Source organism: Lathamus discolor, chromosome 2 (genome assembly GCF_037157495.1).
Source record: "Lathamus discolor isolate bLatDis1 chromosome 2, bLatDis1.hap1, whole genome shotgun sequence".
NCBI lineage: Eukaryota > Metazoa > Chordata > Aves > Psittaciformes > Psittacidae > Lathamus > Lathamus discolor.
The window spans coordinates 28,862,975-28,884,989 of NC_088885.1; the positions used below are offsets into that span (position 1 = coordinate 28,862,975).

The 22,015-nt window shown below is 39.1% G+C and overlaps 1 protein-coding gene across 7 annotated transcripts in view; it reads right to left on the bottom strand.

The window, feature by feature from the left end:
- DGKB (diacylglycerol kinase beta) overlaps positions 1-22,015 on the bottom strand; it is a 500,304-nt gene that overhangs the window by 359,656 nt on the left and 118,633 nt on the right. For all 7 annotated transcript variants that reach the window (XM_065666235.1, XM_065666238.1, XM_065666233.1 and 4 more), the window contains one exon: positions 18,304-18,374. The gene's annotated coding sequence lies outside the window, so the exon portion shown is untranslated. The remainder of the gene's footprint in view (positions 1-18,303; positions 18,375-22,015) is intronic.

Here is a 22,015-nt window from a genome sequence, read left to right on the forward strand (position 1 = left end):
GAAAGAAAAAGCACCAGATTCAAGAACCTTAGCAGCAGGAACAATTATCAATCTCCAGTATTTTTTATATGTTACTAAGAAGTTGTGAGTGTATCAGTCATCTGCAGTTATTGTGTATCAGTACTTTTGGAGAAACAGGGTTTGGTCTTACAAATCTGAGTTCAGTGGCCATGTGGCTGTACAAAGTCACAGGTGCAAACTATTGAAAACCAATCTAACTCCATAAGAATTCAGCTGAGATAACAGCAAGCTGTATATAAAGAACATCTGTTTCAGAATGTATGATTATCAGAAGCAATTATAGTTCACCAAATTTGTTAAAGAAAAAAAAATAATCTTGTCAAAACTTAATTAATCTTAGACCATTCTTATGCTTTATGAAGGTTTTTGTGAAGGAAATGGAATATAGTGAAAAAACTTTTTCAAACAGTAATTCTATACTTTGTGTATTTTCATCAAGAAATGTCAATATACAGTAGGACTATACTGCTCCCTCCCAGGAATACCAGATTCACAGGCAGTCACTAATAGGGATCCAAGGAGGAAGCAAGCCTTTTTTGTTAGAAATAAGATCTTTCATAGATCATGCTTGCATCACTTCATGTTAATTATTGTACTGATAAGGATATAGCATAGAATAGTATGTAAACTTGATACATAGAGGAGGATAGGTATTTGCACAGTTCAAGAGGGAAACAAATCTTAAGAAATACCTAGAGACGTTTGCACATCTGCTCTCACATTCTGTGAATATCTGTACTGATATTCAGTATATACATTAAAAAAAATCTACAGTCGCTAAAGCAAAATATGCAACAGAGCAAATATTTGTACTTGAGAAAATCAAGGACTGTTGGCAAACCAGAGGAAATCACGTTCAACAGCTGAACCATTGTGAGCTTGTTATGCAGTATACCAGATACTCTAACCAAAACCATAGATATTCTTTCATTACTGCAATAAAGATATAATATTGAAAACATTTAAATTAATATCTGTTGGATTAGCACCAACATGGGAGGCACATTTGCTTGGTTTCCTCACTGCTACATATCTGCCAGTCCCACTTCTGCCCCAGGAGAACCCTGGGTGCGTCCTCTTGGAACACATTTTGAGGCACATGAAGAGCAGCGTGAGTGGGATCAATCATCATTAATTTAGTAAGGGTAAATCTAGCCTGATCAGTCCGACTGTCTTCTGTGAACTGATTGAACATATGGATGAGAGGAGAGCAGTGGATGATACTTAGGTTGGCTTTTGCAAGGCTTTCTATGCTTTCTCCCACAACATTCTTCTGTCCAAGTTGGGACTTTACAGACTGGATGGGTGAAGGCTAGAGGGGTGAGTAACTGGTTGGATGGCTGGGCTCGGAGGGTAGTAGTTAATAGGCTGTACTCTATCTAGATGTCAACTGCAAGTGGCATTACCCAGGGATCTATCCTCGCATCTTTAAGGATAAAGGAGCTGTCCTTCCATCTGGGAGACACAAAGGAATACACGTTCTTCAAGTCTGCAGACACACAAACTGGGAGGACTAGTTGACATGCTTAAGGGAAGGACTGCCCCACAGAGTGATCTAGATGTGCTAAAGCAATGGGCTGACAGGAACCTTATGAAATTTGACAAGAACAAATGCAAAAGCCCTGCACCAAGGAAGAAAAAGCCCTGGAGTGATGGGGCTGGACTGGGCACTGCCTGGCTGTGGAGCAAATCTGTTGAAAAAGCCCTGGAGATTCTGGCACACAGCAAGCTGAGCCCGAGCCTGCAGTGAATCCTGGCAGCAAAGCAAGCCAACACCATCCTGGACTGTATGAACAGGAGCACAGCCAGTAGCTTAAGGAGTGTTATCCCCCTTTAATCTGTATTTTAGAGATCACACCTTGAATACTGGATCATAGGATAATTCTGGCTGAAAAGGCTCTCAAGGCATCTCTAGTAAGGATCAAATATGAGACCAGACCAAGGGGCTTTATTCAGTTGTATCTTGAAACCCTTAAATAACAAAACCAGCATAATCTCTGGGGCAGTCTGATCCAGTGCTGGACTGTCCTATCTAGTCTGAACCTCTCATTTCAACTTAGTCCCATAACCTTTTGTCTTCCCACCTGTCGTGGTTTGAACCCAACCACAAACCTCGTCCACTCACTCCCCCCCTTTCTTGCCCTCCCCCGGCTTCTGGAGGGACGGAGAGGAGAATCAAAAAGAATGCAACTCCCACGGGTTGAGATAAGAACAGTTTAGTAACTAAGGTATAACACAAATCACTACTGCTACCACCAATGATAATAATGCTAAAGGAAATAACAAGAGGAAAGAATACAACACCTTAACACCAGCCGACCAATAACTCGCCCCACTCCCCCCAGCCGAGCACCGACCGATACCTCCTCCAACCCTGCAGTCCCAACCCTTCCGGGTCACTCCAAGTTACATCCTGGGCATGACGTGCTGTGGTATGGAATACCTCTTTGGTCAGTTTGGGTCAGGTGCCCTGTCTCTGCTCCCTCCCGGCCTCCCCTCCTCCCTGGCAGAGCATGAGGCTCAGAAAGTCCTTGGCCACACCAAACATTCGAGCAGCAACTGAAAACATCGGCGTTATCACCACTGTTCCAAGGCCAAAAGATCAAAACACAGCACTGTACTAGCTCCTAAGAAGGAGAAAACTGACTGCTGCTGCTCAAACCAGGACATTATCCACCCCTTATTCCATACCATTCACGTCATGCTCAGATCCCACATCTTCAATATGCCATCACTCTTACATATATATATACATCTACATATACACAGAGAAAAACATCATTTCTTAGTGCATGGACCTATAAAGCTGCTGAGTCCATCTGGTCCATGATGTCAGGCTCCATCTCTTGTAACAGTCTCTCCGAACAGGAGAGGCTGTGTGCAGTGTTCACACTAGTGAATAACCTGGGCAATAGTGTCCATTGCTAAGTCCACCCCTCGATCATGAGTCCATCTCTGTGTCGCATCTCTGCCCTGATGGCCTGAAGTGCCATGGGCCCACCAGGTTCAAAATAATTCACTGTCCCCTTCAGCAGTTTCTGCAGCTTGTTGCTGGGGACTCCATACAGCTGCCTTCCATCTCCAATGTTTCCAAAGCACTGGAGGGGCCCAGTGGACCAGGTACTCGCTCATACTGTCCCACACACACTGCCACTCATGGCTGTCCAGCCTTGGGGAAGATCTCTTGTTCCTCCCATATTGTTGTCTAACCCCAAACAAGAAGCAAACCTGACTCTGCTTAACTTCTGAGATCAGACAAAATGGTCGTGGGTAGAACACACTGTGTGTGTGTGCCAACATGCTGATCCCCATCACAATCAGCAGGCAGGTCCCAAGGGTACCCACAGGCCATTCAAACCCTTCAGAACTCTCCAATGACGCTGCTGTGCTTGTCCCTGGGGCTGGTGCAGCTGCCGTGCTTGCCGGCTCTCGCACCACCAGCTCCTCTTTCCCTGGGTGCAGCTCTTCCTCCTCTGCCGTGCTGGGAAATGCTGCCTGGGCTCCTGCATCCTCCTGCGGCTCGGCGGGCGGCTGCCGGGGGACGCTCTCGGCTGCCACGAGGCTCGGCTCCTCCGCTGGGCTCGGCTCCTCCGCTGGGCTCGGCTCCTCCGCGGGGCTCGGCTCCTTCGCTGCCTCCTCCCGCCGCTCGGCAGCCGCCTTCCTCCCGGGCTCGGGCCCCGCTCCCGCCGCCGCCTGGTCCCCGGGGCCGCTCTCCCGGGCCGCTTCGGCCGCCGCCGGCTCCCGGGGCCGCTCCCCCTCGGCTCCCCGCAGCCTCACGAAGACGGAGGCGAGGACAAGGGCCAGGACGGTGAAGAGCAGCGGGACGGCCCGGTACAAGTCCACGGCCACGTCCATCTCTCCCTGCTGCTGGAGCCCACCCGTATTACAAGCCATTGCCATAAAGTACAGTGAAACAAAAACCTTAGCCCAAGCCCCACACTTGATAAACACGAACACAGGGAATACCGGCTCTATGTAATGTACTACATTCTGAAGCGCTGAGAGCAAGAGAAACAACTTTGAGAGCCAATAAATCAGCACTGTGACGACTATTAATCTGATCATCTCCGTCGTTATCTCAACCCTTCGTGCCCCACGTTGGGCGCCAAAAAGAACTGTCGTGGTTTGAACCCAACCACAAACCTCGTCCACTCACTCCCCCCCTTTCTTGCCCTCCCCCGGCTTCTGGAGGGACGGAGAGGAGAATCAAAAAGAATGCAACTCCCACGGGTTGAGATAAGAACAGTTTAGTAACTAAGGTATAACACAAATCACTACTGCTACCACCAATGATAATAATGCTAAAGGAAATAACAAGAGGAAAGAATACAACACCTTAACACCAGCCGACCAATAACTCGCCCCACTCCCCCCAGCCGAGCACCGACCGATACCTCCTCCAACCCTGCAGTCCCAACCCTTCCGGGTCACTCCAAGTTACATCCTGGGCATGACGTGCTGTGGTATGGAATACCTCTTTGGTCAGTTTGGGTCAGGTGCCCTGTCTCTGCTCCCTCCCGGCCTCCCCTCCTCCCTGGCAGAGCATGAGGCTCAGAAAGTCCTTGGCCACACCAAACATTCGAGCAGCAACTGAAAACATCGGCGTTATCACCACTGTTCCAAGGCCAAAAGATCAAAACACAGCACTGTACTAGCTCCTAAGAAGGAGAAAACTGACTGCTGCTGCTCAAACCAGGACACCACCATACATAACTATGAAGATCACGTCTCTGTCTTCTTGACAGACTCCTCATGGGTATTGGCAGGCTACAGTTAGGTATTCCCAAACTCTTCCCTTTGCCAGTCTGGACAAGCCTAGATGAGCCAGTGATTATACAGAGTATCATACAAGTGTAACAATGCTCAATTTACTAATGCATTTGTCTGCAACCTGGTTTTATAATATTATCTCTAGTACTCTAAGGGAAAGAATGAGAAGTATGTAAGAAGCAAAGACAAATGCAGTAGAGTACCTTACAGTGAATTTAAAACTGGTTTGTTTTTTCTATACAGCTTGCTCTCAGCTCTACTTTCCATCTACACATGCATTTTTTTCCCCTCTATCATTCCTATTTCAAAGATGGATCTCAGACAAACCTTCTTATTCAGTGGGAGGATCTTCAGAGATATCAGCAGGCAATGGGTTGACAAGCTAATAAAATCTACATGCAAGGTACTGCTGATTTCAGCTGGATGGAGGAATGAGCCCCTAGTTATGCTAAATGAGAAATGTTTGTTCACTCTGAAAAGACACTATTTAGTTAAAGGTTACCTGAGAAGCAGAGGTCTGATAGCTCACTTTTTCTGAAATGCTATGTACAAATTCTTTAGTACTTGACTGAGGCTGGAGGTAAGGGGCAAAATGCATTTGCCATGTATTTCTTGACATAGTATTATAACAGTAACATGCATTTTTTTTTCACTACATTTCACTATATATATATGTAGGATATAAAAAAGCATATGGCTGGCAGACATTAAAAAATATATTTATATGAAATATCTCGAATAAGCTTTATATTTAAAAAGATGGGTTTAACACGTTAATTACCATCTGTATGTTTACTGAACTGTCTCAACTCTGTGAAAAGATATGATATGTCCTTAAACATTTGTTGAATCTTAACACATACTGCAGAATCACTATTTAACATTCAACTTTCGATGTAATTTTTTATATGAAGACTTTTTGTTTTAAACTTTGTTCAACAGTAATCAAAGTTACATATTCTCTAGTCAGTGGTAATCAGTAAAAAAAAAAATGGACAAAATTATTAAATTTAGATGCTTTTTTTAGTTCACTGTATGCATTGTGCACAGAGATCATTTCTGTTACTAAAATACAAAATGAAAGTCATATTGATGGATTCTTGGGTTTGTTGTCTTTCTTCCTCTGTTTCCCAAATTTCTTCTAAATTTTGCTTTGCTTATGGCACTTATATTTAACATCATGACTGCGTATATGCTTCCTGCAGGTAGATTAATGAAAGGGCAACAGTAGGATGTCATGTTTAAAAAAATAAATACACATAAGAAATTTGTAAGAAACATCTCCCGACACTATGTCTGATGAGCGGAAAAAAACAGAAGTGAGAACAGCTACTTTTTCCTTGATTTGTGAGTTGAAAGAGGTAGCATAGAACAGAATGTATACCCACTACAGAGGCAGTGTAGAACCTTTACAGGTTATTATTAAGCATGGTTTAATGGTAACGTTTTCCTTATTGGTGTAGCACCAGTTAAAGAGCAGAGAGGAAAAGAAACAGAGAGAGTGAATTGTATTACAATTTTCCTTGGCTTGAAAAAACACTGTAAAAAGTGAATGTCAGAAAAATATAGAATTGTAAGAAATTATTTTGAAGTACAGCTGAAATTAAATACTACACAATTTTAAATTAAAACCTGCTTGTCACTCATGATATTTGAGTGTAGCTTGTCATGAAACAATCAAGTGAACTAAAAGAATTCAAAACTTGCATTTCTTAACTAATTAAAACTAACTAACTAATTAGACCTACTTCATTTTCATTTTCATTAAATGTGCTCAGCAGAAAAAATATTTGGAAGAACAAAACATAAATATATTAGTAAGCCAGAGATATATATCAAACTACACCAACTTTAGTAAACCTGACTGCAGATAATTAACACAGTCAGCATCAAGACTTAAGTGTCTGGGTACTACTACACTACATATTCAACAGGTATGTATATTATTATAACTGAAAGTGAATAGATCTTAAAAGCAGGATAGAAGGTTCAAATATAGAAAGCTGAGATATATTAGAAATAGTTAGGAAGATACATCTGTAAAAGGAAATTGAAAGAAAATAAATAGTAGAGAAGAAGAAATAACTTATTATATTAAATTACTTTAAAATAAAGTTTTTCCAGAGGGCTGATGGAATAAAGACAAAGAATATGTCTCCAAAGATGGTATGTATCAGCAAAAATTAGAGGTGGGCTCAACAATGAAAAAAGGTAAAGAGATTTTTTTTATTTAAGTTAATAACAAGGAAGCCATCAGCAGGCTTCAAAAATGAACTTTTAGTGGATTCAAGAAAATTAGAGAAATAAGTGAAATCAATAGAGGCAAATAGTGGCTAGCTAGCACTTGCTCTATTTGTAGCCCTCAAATCTCAGATTCCTATACAGCTACTGGTGGAATTTATGAACATTTACTTCTCCTTTTGAAGTTGTGTTTTCCTGACTAGTCAGGGATCTATTTAAATGAGTTGAACAACATTTATAATAATGTAATAAAGGATATTTTACTACATCTAAAACAGAGTAGATCCCTAAAGAAGCATACCTTTTTCTTTGATGTACCTTGCACGACTATCTGTGTCCACTGGCATCTTCACATTTATATGCAATATACACATCAGTGTTACTTTGCAGATACTTTAACTCTTTTTTTATATATATTTTTATTAACTTTTCTTAAAAGTTAATAGAAAACTTTTTATTTTTTAATAATTCTACTATCACTGCAATACTCATGGTTTTTAATATGTTTTCTGCATGCAATTGAAATTATGCAACAAAAACCATATTCCACTCACTTCTTTGGTAACAGATTCCCATACAGATTCCAGGGAAAAATATAGAAATTTATCAGTACATCATTTGTCCTTGTATTTTGTTTATCAGGACATGCTATTTAAAAGCCAAGTTCTGTTTGACTTTCACTGTCATAGCTGCCAACATAGTTTATTCTAGATTTACACCATATAAATAAGATTAAAATAAAGGAAGTGGTTTTTGAGAGCAGCAGGATCCTGTGAGTAAAGCACTTAGTGGCATGCTTAGATAGTTGTATTGTATACTCCAGTTCTGCTGTTGGTCTGTTGCTCGACTTTGACATCGAGGATCTGTGCACATAAAACTAGCTCTGTGACTTAAGACTGCAGTTTTTAAAATCCTCCCTTAACATTGAAAACCTCAACTATTCAACCAGGATTTTTTTTTCCCCTGAGTAAGTGAGGTTCTACTTTTAAAGATGTCCACAACGTCCTTATTTTTATTAGTACTTAATAGATCAATGCCTAGGCTTCCAGTGGGACATTTGATTTCATATTCCCTTTGAGAGACTAAATATAATATCCATGTTTCACGCATTCCCATAACAAATATACAGAATCATAGAATCAACGAGGTTATAAAAGACCTTTAAGATCATCAGGTCCAACCATTACCCCAGGACTGCCAGGACCACCACTAAACCATGTCACTGAGGGCCTCAGGGTCTGTACAAACCACAGTGGAATTAATTGCATTCACTCAGAAATATACTCAGAGGGCAAAGATGTAATGTGCCAAAAAAATTAGCAGAATCTCAAAATGGTTGAGTTTTGGCAGGGTTCTCTGGCAGTCTTCTGGTCCAACCTTTTTGGCTCAATCAACATCACCAAGAGCAGGTTGCCCAAGATTGCATATGATATGTCATATATGAAGTATATCATATGAGTATCACTGTTCAGATTCCTCTTTCTGAAGGGATGGAAACTGGCAAATCACCTCACAGGAAGATAATTAATTACCTTCACTGCCTGTAATTGGCAACCAACATAGAAAAGATGAGTGTCATGTTTTAAACCCAACCACAAACCTCGTTCACTCACTCCCCGCCTTCTTGCCCTCCCCCTGCTCCTGGAGGGACGGAGGGGAGAATTGAAAAGAATGCAACTCCCACGGGTTGAGATAAGAACAGTTTAGTAACTAAGGTGTAACACAAATCACTACTGCTGCCACCAATAATAATAATGATAAAAGAAATAACAAGAGGAAAGAATACAACACCTCAACACCAGCCGACCAATAACTCGCCCCACTCCCCCCAGCAGAGCACCGACTGATACCTCCTCCAACCCTGCAGTCCCAGCCCTTCTGGGTAACTCTCCGTTACATCCTAGGCATGACGTGCTGTGGTATGGAATACCTCTTTGGCTAGTTTGGGTCAGGTGTCCTGTCTCTGCTTCCTCCGGGCCTCCCCTCCTCCCTGGCAGAGCATGAGGCTCAGAAAGTCCTTGGCCAGACCAAACATTTGATCAGCAACTAAAAACATCGGTGTTATCAGCACTGTTCCCAGGCCAAAAAAGCAAAACATAGCACTGCACTAGCTCCTAAGAAGGAGAAAAATAACTGCTACTGCTGAACCCAGGACAATGAGTTAGACGAAAACCCTCAGGAATGGTACCGTACTGATATTCCTCCAGAAGGTCAAAAAACTTGATTCTGTTTTCTGTTTCTTCAAGGGTCCTGGATGCTTTTCCACCAGGATCTATAATGCCATGTTTTCAACTCTATTTTCATACAATAACATTTCTGTTCTTTAACTCAAAAGAAGTGACAGACAAATCCCATGAAGACCAGACTAAATGTTAACATTCTGGCGTAAGGGATGCAGAGGCTCTGAACCCCTCCAAAAGAGGTTTGAAACAAGTTCTTTTAAATTTTGTGTTGTCACTTTCTCATTCTTTTGACAAGTCTTAAAAAGAAATGGTGATGCTTTTGAAGATGATATGAATACCTGTTGGATATGCTCTGAAATGTCTATCAGATAAAACTGTTTAAAAGACTGTGGTATAAATCTGCTTTTGGCTCTCATTCAGCTTTTGCATGAACTGTCATGATGTCTCAGCTGTGAAGACTAGTACCATTTTGGATGTGTGACTATGTGCAGCTCTAGGTTTCTAAAAAGTTTTAAAGAACAAGAGATGTACTGAATTTAGCATTAAGCAGTAAGATGCAAGAACCATGTACTTGAAATTAGAATCTAAATGTTTGCCTAGATCATCTAATCAATCATTTACACTATTTTTGGAGCAAGCCTTCTACCCTCTTATATATGTTTTACTTCTCTAGACTGAAATTATCTGCAGCATGACTTTTTCTGATGTGAATGGTTATACAGTGGCTAGCACAAAGGAATATCAAAGCTGGTTTGGTCTCCGACATAAACTAGTCCATGGGACTGTGTATCTTATATCAGCTCCAACCTTACAGCTATTTGGCAAAGGAAATGTTTGCTTCTGAAAGCTAAAATAAACCATAATCAGGTAAACAAACAATAAATACAATACATGCACTTGCTACTGCCTGAATGCAAACCTTAATTACACTCTTTAAACTATTTATTGTATACTCAGATTTTGGGCATACCAACTAATTTAATGCTTCCTCCATTTTCTGTAATTACTTAAGCAGGTTTTTTTTTATTATATTTTAGTTTTAATGTCTTTGCAATGCTGAGTCTGTTTCAGTGTATAACAAACACTTTGATGAGCCGTTATTTTCATGACTAGTCTCTGTCTTGAATGGAATTACTGCTGCCTGTCTGCTAATATGAATAAACATTCACAGCCCATCTCAGAACACAAAAAACAGTCCTGATGCTGAAAATTTTGCTCATTTCTATCAGTCATATATTCAGACTTATTATCTGGAAACTCAATACTTGACACTACATTTGCATATGTATGAACAGTCATCCACCTGCATACAGTTATTGGTGCAGTGTTCTAGCACTTGTGAGTAGGAATTTCAGACCTTATCCACCACTTTTACTCTTTACTGATTGGCCCGTGATCCTTCTGTAGGAGGCATCACCTGACATAGGTATTGAGGAAGGTAGGCCTGGTGGAGATGAAAGGGGGATATCATCCTTCCTGGCAATTCCAAATAGTGCTGCAGCCAGCAGAGCTGCTATGATGTATTTGGCCCTGGGACAAGATACAGATAGGGTCTTCTCTTCTTGGCTTGCAATTGCAAAGTCCAACTTCCACCACCCCCCCGCCCCTTTTTTTTTTTTTTTTTCTCTTTTCCTGATTCTGTGATGGTCATCTTAAAGGCAAAAGAGTTCTTTTTAGAGGTGAGTGTAAACTCAGGTCTTATTCAAATGGTACTGTGCTTTTAAAAACAACTTTCAGTTTCCTTTTAACACAGATGACAGAACATTTAATGCAAAATTCATTATTTGAGGAGCTGTTTTTAATGTTAGAAAGACTAAGGCATATAACAGCATCTTATTAATTAATCCCCATTTTATTTAGTGGAAATGCTGAACTTAAGTGAAGTATTGTTATGAATAAATCCATGCTTCTTTGTACCGTTTTCCTTGATGACACTGAAGCAGTTGTTTTATATTTGTATATCTCTCTCTGTTGCAGTCTCTCTTTGGAACTCAACTAATTTCAGACTCAACATAGTAATGAACTTTGTCTATAAGAAGGGCAACGTTGCCTTTAATACTCTTGGCCACTCTACACTGTCCTTCCTGTTCCACCTACTAGAAGCCACTGGTAGAGATGGAAAGAGTCAGGTGAGTTCCTCACCAGGGACTTCATCCTACAAGAAGTGCAGAATACACTGAAAAGGCAGAGAAGGAAGGTTAAGTACAAAAAGCACTTTTGTGGGCCTGCAGTAGAGGCTTGCTGGTTTACCTTGTAGCTTCTGTGTGTGTTGCAAGGTGAACACAGCAAGGGTTATCTGAAGTCTTTGGAATTTAAATGTTGTGAACAGAGGTGCTCCGTCAGGACCGGATTAGGAGGGCAAAATAAATGTAGCTATTTCTCAAATCTAGGTGTTATTAAGTTATTGCAAGTTGTCAAAATCAATGTATTACAATCTAAACTGTGCATAAACATTCATGCACAACAGAGAATTTAGCAGTGATACAAGTAGCAAGTACAGAAATCAGAAAGCAGGAATTACAAAGTTAATACTCTAGCTAGGTATAGAGAAATAAATGAGGTAGGACTCCTGGGAAGACCAGGAAGTAGGCTATGATTGTCTCAATGTATCATAATTAAAAAAAAAAAAAATATTCAAGAGCAATGTATAGCATTAAGTAGTGCAGTGTGGTATACATTTCCAAGAAAAACTAATGAATTGAAGCTGGAAGTCCTCTCTTAAATTAAATACAAATTAGAAAACTGTATTCCTCATGTAAAACTCTTCAGAAGCCAACATATGATCTAATAACTTCATGACTAGGGAGTGTTTTGGTTTAGCTTGTCTTAAGCCAGGATCAGGTTTCCTGCTTCCTGTTGGAAGAGCAGAAATCCCAGGAATGATAAATTCTGATAAATTTTATGAAAGGCAATGACTAAGCAGATGAGAGACATTCAATTGTCTTGACTGGGAGAAAGATTTCAGCATGAGCAAAGCAGTTATCTGTTCAGCTGACCCACATGCACCCATGCACACAGTGGGAAGCAGGGAGAATTTAGGTTATTTCCATAAAAGAATAAGGACTCCTATTTACACAGAGCAGTGCAAGGTCTGTTCAAGACTGGAAGTACTAGAGAGATATCATCTGGCATGAAGCACTTGGAAATGGAGAGGAGAGAATTTATGAGACTGATGCTGTACAAGCACTCTATCCCTGTAAGGATTCAGTGAGGTAGTGTTACACTGCAGCCCTTCCAGAGATTCACAGATCCTTCCGTGTTTTTCAAGATACCACTTGTGGCAAAGCTGCCCATGCAATGACACATTTCCATTTTAAATAGAAATGTTGCAGCAAAATCATTTTAATATGCAATGACAACCATTAACTGCTCAAAGCTACTTCTTAAAAACTGAGCTACTTTCTCTGCCTGAGGGACCCATCTATTCCCACAATAGCCAAATTTGAAAATTTTATCTGAAGAGAAAGTATGTAATAGTTGCTTCACCCATTCTTAAAGAAAAAGTGTCTTATATTTAGGACAAATGTTGAGCTTTGATTTGACTGAAAACCACAGCAAATAAAGATACCTCAGTTATAATTTTTAAATACCTCATGTCACACTATTTTGAAGTTTTTAACTAGGTGCCAGAAATTTAATAAATTAGTATCAGCTATCAAGTTACACTATTCACGATACATTGGGAAGACTTAATCCATTTTGCTGAACACTCATGAAGAAAGTTGATGGGGTTAGGGGCTACAGATGAGGTCCTAGATACATGAAAATGGAGAGACCTTTGTTACTTAGAATTATAGAAGCGTACTTTAATCTCATCTTTAGGAAAAAAAAAAAATTAAGCCAATGAGCAATATTCAAAGAGTAATGAAAGATGACCTTAAATAAAGAGGTCAGAAGAAAAGCTGAGGGATGCAACTGGATGAAATGCCTCCTATTAATTTTCCACATGCTTAACAAACTGCATAATGACAAAAAAGAAATAGAAGAATATCCTGAAAAAAAAAAAAAAACCCAGAGAAAATTAAAGTTTTTTAATGAGATGTAAATTAAGGAGAACTTTGTAATATATATTTTGAAATATAAGAACATGGAGAAATTACCCAAGTTAGAATGCTCAATCAGCCTGGAATCTGGGATGTGATTATTAAGAAAGACCTTAATAATCACATTAAAAAAAAAAAAAAAAAAAGACCTTAATAATCACATCTCAGCTATAAAAAAAATATCGCAATGAGTTTGGTATATACTTTGTTTTAAATATCTATAAGGCCCATAAGGAAGTTATGCAATTTTAGTAATATTTGACAGCAGATACTAGTGCAGAAAATCAACTGAAAAAGTGATATACACAGTCTTCAAGAAGCAGACAGTAAGATGTTACTTATCCTGAGGTAAATGGTGCTGAGAAGCTGTAAACTATAGTAATTCTTCAAAATCATAGATATTGCATCTGCACACAAATTGTGCACCTGAATAGTATTTAATATTAATTATTAAGGAAAAAAAAAAAAAAAAGCCTTCTTACTAAAAGGCATTCAGAATAATTGTCAAGGCTATGGAACAATAATGGTAAGTGATGCTGCAGTTAGAAGCATTCCAATTTTCCCAGCTGAACTGATTTAATAGATTAATTTTTTTTCAAAAAGTTGCATAATTCACAAAAGAAGAGCTAGATCATTAGCACAAACTGTAAAATCATTTGCAAGGAAGCAACGTTTCAGTTTGCTGATACTGTAGTCCTGTATTGCTTTTTAATGGCACAATGAGCTGTCAATTGAGATTAAGTTCTTGGAAAGGGTCCTTTAATTGAATTAAGCTTCTTAATAAAAGTAATTAGTTTTCTAATTCACCACTGGGCTATTAAACTATAATCCAGTACTAACTGGAGAAAAAGTAGAGTCTCAATCACTTTAATTGGTATTTGGATCGGGCCCATAACATCAGAACCAAAGCTATGGCCTTCTCAAACCAATAAATAAGCAAGAAAGGGACAAAATATGTTGCAGAAAAGAAGTAGAACCAAGAATTTAATAACTTCAGTGCAGAAAGAAAATTACTTAATTGTTTAATTATAATTAGGTTCCCCTTTAATTTCTATAGTTTCAAAAGCAAAGAAGAAGGAAAAGGAAGAGCAGCAGCTTTTCCTCTCAATAGTTAGATTAGATAGCTTAGGGCAAGAGTATTCTACTAACCCAGCTAAGTGAAAAACAAATGGAAGCAAATTTAATAGTCTTACTGAAATGTTAAGGTTTTGGTTTGGGGGTTTGGTTTTTTGTTTGTTTGGGTTTTTTTTTGTTTGTTTGTTTTTTTTTTGTTTTTTTTTTTTTTACATAATAACAAGTCCTTCCTGAAATTTACAGTTTCTAAAAGAGATAATACCTGGCAAAAGAGTTCCCTGAATTTATAGCAGATATTGCAGGTCTGTCTCCATGTGCAAACTTGTGCTGTGTTACGACAGCTGAGATTTTCATTTTTTTTTCAAGTAGCAGCATTGGGCTGCATAGCAAATAATCATCTGATTTTTCTTGAGAAAATGTATCCTGGGAAAAGCACACTGAACACTCATTAATACTGAAATCCAGTGGACAAGCATGGAGTATTTTTTTTCTGTTCCCAGATGCTCTGAGTTGACCAAAGGGGCATAGATACTTTGTTCTTGTGGAACAACCAGCTGCTGCATTAAGAATAAAAAATAGATGGATTGCAAATCAAATGGAAGCCTTCAAGGTGATTCTTTAATTAAATTTTTCATTTTATTAAGAATCATAAAGATTTTGTGATCTAAACCCCAGGATATTACAGTGAGAATCACAAGATCTTTTCACTTCCTGGTGCTGATGCTGACTTACAGGATAACTCTGAGATTTCTGTTTCTGTTACTTGAATTCTGCTTTTCCCATTCATTTGTCTTGTGTAAATGTGACTTAGGCAGAACTGCTTCTTTCTGTATAATGCCTAGCATACATGCAGTACAATTCACTGTAGGCTTATGAAATTCTGTTGAGATGACAGAGAAATCCTGGAAACAGCACTAAAATAATTAAAAAACAAACTTTTTTAAGTGTATAACTTCACTTAAGCCAGAAAGGGTGGTATCTAAGTTCTTCCTGGCTTTCTCTTTACACAAACAGAAACACTGAATATGGTGAATATGAAACCACATACTTAATTAACTTTCCATCTAAACCCATTAACTAAATTTCCATTGGATTAAAGTGAAATTTCCTTCCACAGAATCATTACAAAGAGTCAATTGAGCAAAATAGAATAAGATGAATTTTGTCTATGTAGGTTGTTTTGTTTGTTTTGTTTTTTTTTTTTTTCATTTAATTTCATGACAGGCTTCATTTAATATTTACTTTTTGCCCTAATTCTTATTATGAGAAAACAGATGTATTTCAATATAGCTTATATGCAATGAGTAGATTTTCTGCATTAGGCAAATCATCACAGGGAGCATCGCAACCACATAGAGGACAGAGGAAAAGTAGAAAGTAGTTACAGGAGGGTAACTTCTTCCTTGCAGAGTATACAGAATGCTCTCTTTAGTCCTCCTAGTTGTTACTATGTTTCAACTGTAAGCAACATGGAAGAATACTGAACACAGTACGCAGGTTTAACTAGAGACTACTAGTGCAAGATTTGCAGTGGACTGACTGCTAGGTTGATAAGAATTCAACAAAATTGCTTTCAAAAAGTGAACATAAGGTAACGTGTATTGTATATTAGACGATTATACCACAGGACATTCCATAATCAGCTCCACTGCTGCCTCATTCTCTCCTGATAGCTATGCCAAAGTAATTTGTGTTTTGCAAAATGATTCCTCAGCCTTGAAAAACAAATTAAAGTCTAGCTTTATTATTCATAAGTTGACAATAAAAATTGGTTTCTAACTATAGGAAATAATGCCCATCTTAATTAAAAATGATAAACATTGATTTCAAATGTGCATGTTTATATCAAAATAGTTTGTTATGCCAACCAATTCATGCATCGGAAGTGCTACACACAGTACAAACAGAAACATGCAATCACCTATAAGATACAAAGTGCTCCTACTTCATCACATGTACAGCCTAATCTTAAAGAAACACTTTCTTCATTACTAGTAGTTATCATCCTCTGGATGACAATCTTATTTTTATTTGTTTCTAAACAGTGAAGTTCTTGTCGAAGAATTCTTCTAGTATTTGTATGCATATCTTGTATGGAATTCATTGCAATTCTGTATATTTTCACTAGACCTCCACTGACAATAAATATTTTGTATTTTATGTATATACAAAAGCACACAATGAAACTGCTGTAGCTTGTGAAGGTGCCTTGCATTTCATCCAAAACCTGAAATAAAATGCAAAACATTGCCATTGCACACCAAGTTGAAGTGAAAGCTCCTGAATACACAACGGCATTAAGTTGTTCTGTCAAAATAATTTACAGCATTTAGAACAAAAGCAGAACTAAAACAGTTAATGAATTTTATAAGAAACCTGCCTCCAGATGCTCATTAAAGCTCATTTAAAAAGTGAAAATGCATCATCTGGACCAGAATTTAGTGGGGAAAAAAGTCTCATTCCCTCTAATATTAACGTATTTTGAATTCTTGTATTTAAAGAAAATTCCTGATCTGGGGCTGAAGTTAGAAAAAAGGTTCACTCACACCCCACAGTATCATAGATGGTTGGCCTTAAAACCCAGAACAAGGATGTTTTAAGTGCCATTTAGCTCACAGTTTAAGATGCCTGGTCTTCCATTGCCATCAGTGAAAACAGAGTCAGGGCCAAGTATAGAACCTAGAGGTGCTCAGCTGCTCCAGTGCAGGTCTCCACTTTGGAGTGAGATAGAAATCTGTTTAGGCTGTACCAGCCAGATCCTTACCAGCTATAAAGGGTGTGTATTTTTTTGCACCTAGGCACCTATATGTGGTTATATAAATTCCAGTGCCAATCTCCAAGCTGAATTTTGCAGTTGTATGTCACTAAGCACTTAAAATCGTGTTTAAAGTAGATGAAAATAATAGAGCTCTGTCCCCCACCCCCCACCCCCCATTTTACAGGACTATTTGCATTTCTTAATAATATCCAGAGTGTACTTAATTAAAAGGGAGTACACAGCCTTGCCCTTCCAGTAATTAACCTGTTTTTTGCAAATCAGTAGCAGTTTCTTTTAAATTAATGGTGTCATTCTGTCTCTATGGAATGACTAATACTGCAAATCTAGCTTAAAAACCTACACTAGGATAACAGTACTCTTGCCAGTCCAGCTTTTATGAACAATATGTGTTTTTGCAGATGACATGGCTACACCTGCAGTTCTCTGACCTGAGAGATCTTGGTAGGGCCCTGAGGTTCAGGTGTCTCACTGACTTGGTATTTCATGTTCACATTTTTCTTACAGGGATGAAGTTTGGTCTAACTTCAGGATATCTCTTGATGCCCACCACCTTTGGGAAAGGTGACAGGGCCCTTGCAGGATCATCTCCGGTGGCCCCTGCCTTTGGGTGAACCTCAAGAGCAGCAGGCATAGGTGAAGTGTTATGGTCAGATGTGAAGAGTTTGAATTTTCTGCGGCATGGTCTGAACCATGAGACTCTCATTACCTACTCTGGTGTTTCAGAGATGCTGCAAAGAATTTCCCAGAAGATAAATATTTTGGATAGGAAGGAAATTTACCATTATAGCCTTATCAGGGTCTTGCTCAGAGAAAACAGCATTCATCCTCCTGGAGCTGCATTAGTTATGGAATGAGTTTTTTGTTTGAAATACTTCTATAAAAAGTAATTCAATTTCATACTTACATAAAAAAAAAAAGGAAATAAAATGAAAATACATTACCATAAAAATGTAAACCGGGTTGCTAAAAGTAAACTGTATAATGCAAACAATATTCAATTCTGTTTTATCAAGTACTTGATTTACAAATGTGTTCTGATTTAACATGGCTATTTGAACAAGAGCACTCAGCAGCAAAAATACTACTATGGGCTATTGTTTATTCCAAACATGCTTATCACCCGTGGTTCTGCATATCTTCTATTCATTTATAGCTGTGGAACATCAGGATGAGAACAGAACAGTTTAATTACCTGATAGATTTGAGTTGGACAGTGCATGTTTTCAAAAACTGTTCTTGTTTCTGGATTCGGATTCCTTTAACCTGCAAGATAAAACATTTGAAATGCATTTACATATGAAGTATAGCACTAAACAACAGTTACAGCAACTGCACTCTTGTTAAAAAAATCCGTTACTTTTAACAATAGTCGTTCCATTAGAATCAAGGTGTTTACATTACTGAATGCTTTCATAGAACCATAGAGTCATAGAACCATACAAGAGTTAGGGTTGGAAAGGACCTTAAGATCATCTAGTTCCAACTGCCCTGCCACAGGCAGGGACACCTCACACTAAACCGTGCCACCCAAGAATTTGTCCAGCCTGGCCTTGAACACCACCAGGTGTGAAGCACTCACAACCTCCCTGGGCAACCGATTCCAGTGCCTCACCACCCTAACAGGAAAGAACTTCCTCCTTATATCCAATGTAAACTTCCCCTGATTAAGTTTGAACCCATTACTCCTTGTCCTGTCCTACAGTCATTAATGAATTGTCTGTCCCCAGCATTCCTATAGGCCCCCTTCAGATACTGGAAGGCTGCTACGAGATCTCCACCCAGCCTTCTCTTCTCCAAGCTAAACAGACTCAACTTCCTCAGCCTGTCTTCATACGGGAGGTGCTCCAGCCCCTGATCATCCTCGTGGCCCTCCTCTGGACTTGTTCCAGCACTTCCATGTCCTTTTTATGTTGAGGACACCAGAACTGCACACAATACTCCAAGTGTGGTCTCACGAGAGCAGAGTAGAGGGGCAGGATCACCTCCTTCGGCCTGTTGGTCACGCTCCTTTTGATGCAGCCCAGGATACGGTTGGCTTTCTGGGCTGCGAGCGCACACTGAAGCCGGCTCGTGTTCATTTTCTCATCGACCAGCACCCCCAAGTCCCTCTCCGCAGGGCCGCTGTGAAACTGTTCTTTGTCCAACCTGTAGCTGAGCCTGGGATTGGTCCAACCCAAGTGTAGGACCTTGCACTTGTCATGGTTAAACTTCATAAGGTTGGCATCAGCCCACCTCACAAGCGTTGTCAAGGTCCCTCTGATGGCATTCCTTCCCTCCAGCATATCGACTGAACCACACAGCTTGGTGTCATCGGCAAACGTGCTGAGGGCACACTCACTCCCACTGTCCATGTCACCAACAAAGACATTGAACAAGACCTGTCCCAACACCGATCCTTGAGGGACACCACTTGTTACTGGTCTCCAACTGGGTATTGAGCCACTGACCACAACTCTTTGCATGCGGCCATCCAGCCAGTTCTTAATCCACTAAGTGGTCCATCCATCAAATTGGTATCTCTCCAATTTAGAGACAAGGATGTCTTGTGGGATGGTGTCAAATGCTTTGCACAAGTCCAGGTAGATGACATCAACAGCTTTACCCCTGTCCATCAGTTCTGTAGCCCCATCATAGAAGGCCACCAAATTGGTCAGGCAGAATTTCCCCTTAGTGAAGCCATGCTGGCTGTCACCAAGCACCTTGTTGTTTTTCATGTGCCTTAGCATGCCTTCCAGGAGAATGTGCTCCAAGATTTTGCCAGGCACGGAGTTGGGACTGACTGGTCTGTAATACCCTGGGTCATCTGTTTTCCCCTTCTTGAAAATGGGGGTTATATTTCCCTTTTTCCAGTCGTCGGGAACTTCACCTGACTGCCATGATTTTTCAAATATGATGGCCAGTGGCTTAGCAACTTCATCTGCCAGCTCCTTCAGGACCCGCGGATGGATTTCATCAGGTCCCATGGACTTGTGTACGTTCAGGTTTTTAATATGGTCTCAAACCAGACCCCTTCCTACACTGGGCAGGGGTCACCATTCTCACTGTCCCTGCATCTGCCTTCCAAGACTTGGATGGTGCTGTCAGAGCATTTGCCAGTGAAGACTGAGACAAAGAAGTCATTCAGAACCTCAGCCTTCTCCAAATCCAGGGTAGCCAGTTCTCCTGAGAGCTTCCGGAGGCGGCCTATGTTGTCCCTAGTCTGTCTTTTATTCATCAACAAGTCATTCTGCTTTTTATTAAGTCTGCATTTTTTGGGGGCTGTTCTAAGAAAAAAAAACAACAAACCTTTCTTTGTTATAACCAAAATCAGAGGAATTAGTGCTGTATGCTGGTTATAAAACATATATAAGTGTGTAAACTACAAGAAACTGAAACACTGTGAAATTACAGTAAGCTAAACCAGCAGGTATATGGTGGAAGTGCATAGAACTGAAAACAGTATCCAGCAGAAAGTCACAGATGACAGTTTCTCTCATCCTAATTTTCTTTATACCACATATCCTTGATATTCCTGATAAACTCAGTCATCGCAAATAAGGCATGTTTGCAAATAAATTTGGTACAATTGTTATTCATATATGCTTAGTGTTAAATCTAGTCATCACAGAATAACAAATAGAACCCATATTGTACACACACTGAATGGCACACAATTTATGTTATTCTATCACTAACACTTTTACAGTTTACACAGCTGAAAAGGGCTTTGTCTTCATCTTGGATAACATGTACTATACCTCAGATCTGCAGTTTTCCATTCAAGCTTTAATCAGAACAATAACACTGAGCATTCACACGGGGCATTAGATAAGCCTTTTGCTAGAAGCTGACTCAGAATCTCCCCGTTCATTCAAATGTTTCTGGAAAATTCAGTTTAAACTAAATGCACACATTCTTGCAATTCAGTAAGAAAGTTTATCCTGTGAAAGTGAACTTGCTGAAAGAGTGCTAAAGTTTGTTTAAATTGCTAGCTGAATCAGAAAACGTGCAGAAAGATCAGAGAGGTTATATTTCTGTAATGATAAGCCTATTTCACTGATGTTATCAAAACATATTTCCTAACAATTTACATCAATTTAGTCCTTTTCACTTTATAGTTCTTTGATCCTCAACAGGTTTTCAAATGTATCCAGCCAAACTAAAGATTAAAAACACAAATTGAAGGTGTTTGTGAAGCAGAAATTAAAAATGATTTATTTTTAGAAGAATGATCTGTAACTCTTTATCATTTTACTTATTACTATTACCAGTAAGGATTTAACAGACTTATTCACACTATTAAAATGTTTAAAGATATCAGTGGAATGGAAAATTATTGAACTCCCATACATGACAAGAAACACATTGACATCAAAAATATATACTGTTCATATCAGCATTGACATTGTAATAGTACCATCTAGAGCAGCTTTAGGGATTATATTATTGATCTGTACGTAAAAAGTATAGCTTGACAATAAAAAGGAAGAGGGAAAGGGCAAAAATCTTGCATTTTGATTAAAAATAATATTATTTGTAATTCAGAAAATCCAAGCTTTTGTACATAAAAACTTTTTATTTGCAAACTATTTTGTTTTGCGCAACAAAAAATTTATAGCCAGCATGCCAGGCTAAAACTGTGGCACTGCAGATAAACTTTTGACACTGACTATTGAAATGGTCAATAATACTATTTTCTGCAGAAAAAAAGATCCAACTATATTTGAGTGAAAATTACACTCAAAATATTATTAAAATAAAATTAAAATAACTAATAATAATAAAATATTACTAAAAAAATACTTTCAAATAAAAAGAGAGACACCTGATGCTTTATATAGCATGGAATAGCAATTTTTTCTTTGTTGTCTTCTCCCAGTGCTTTGAACAAAGAGAAATATTTGCATACAGCACTGAAGAGAATG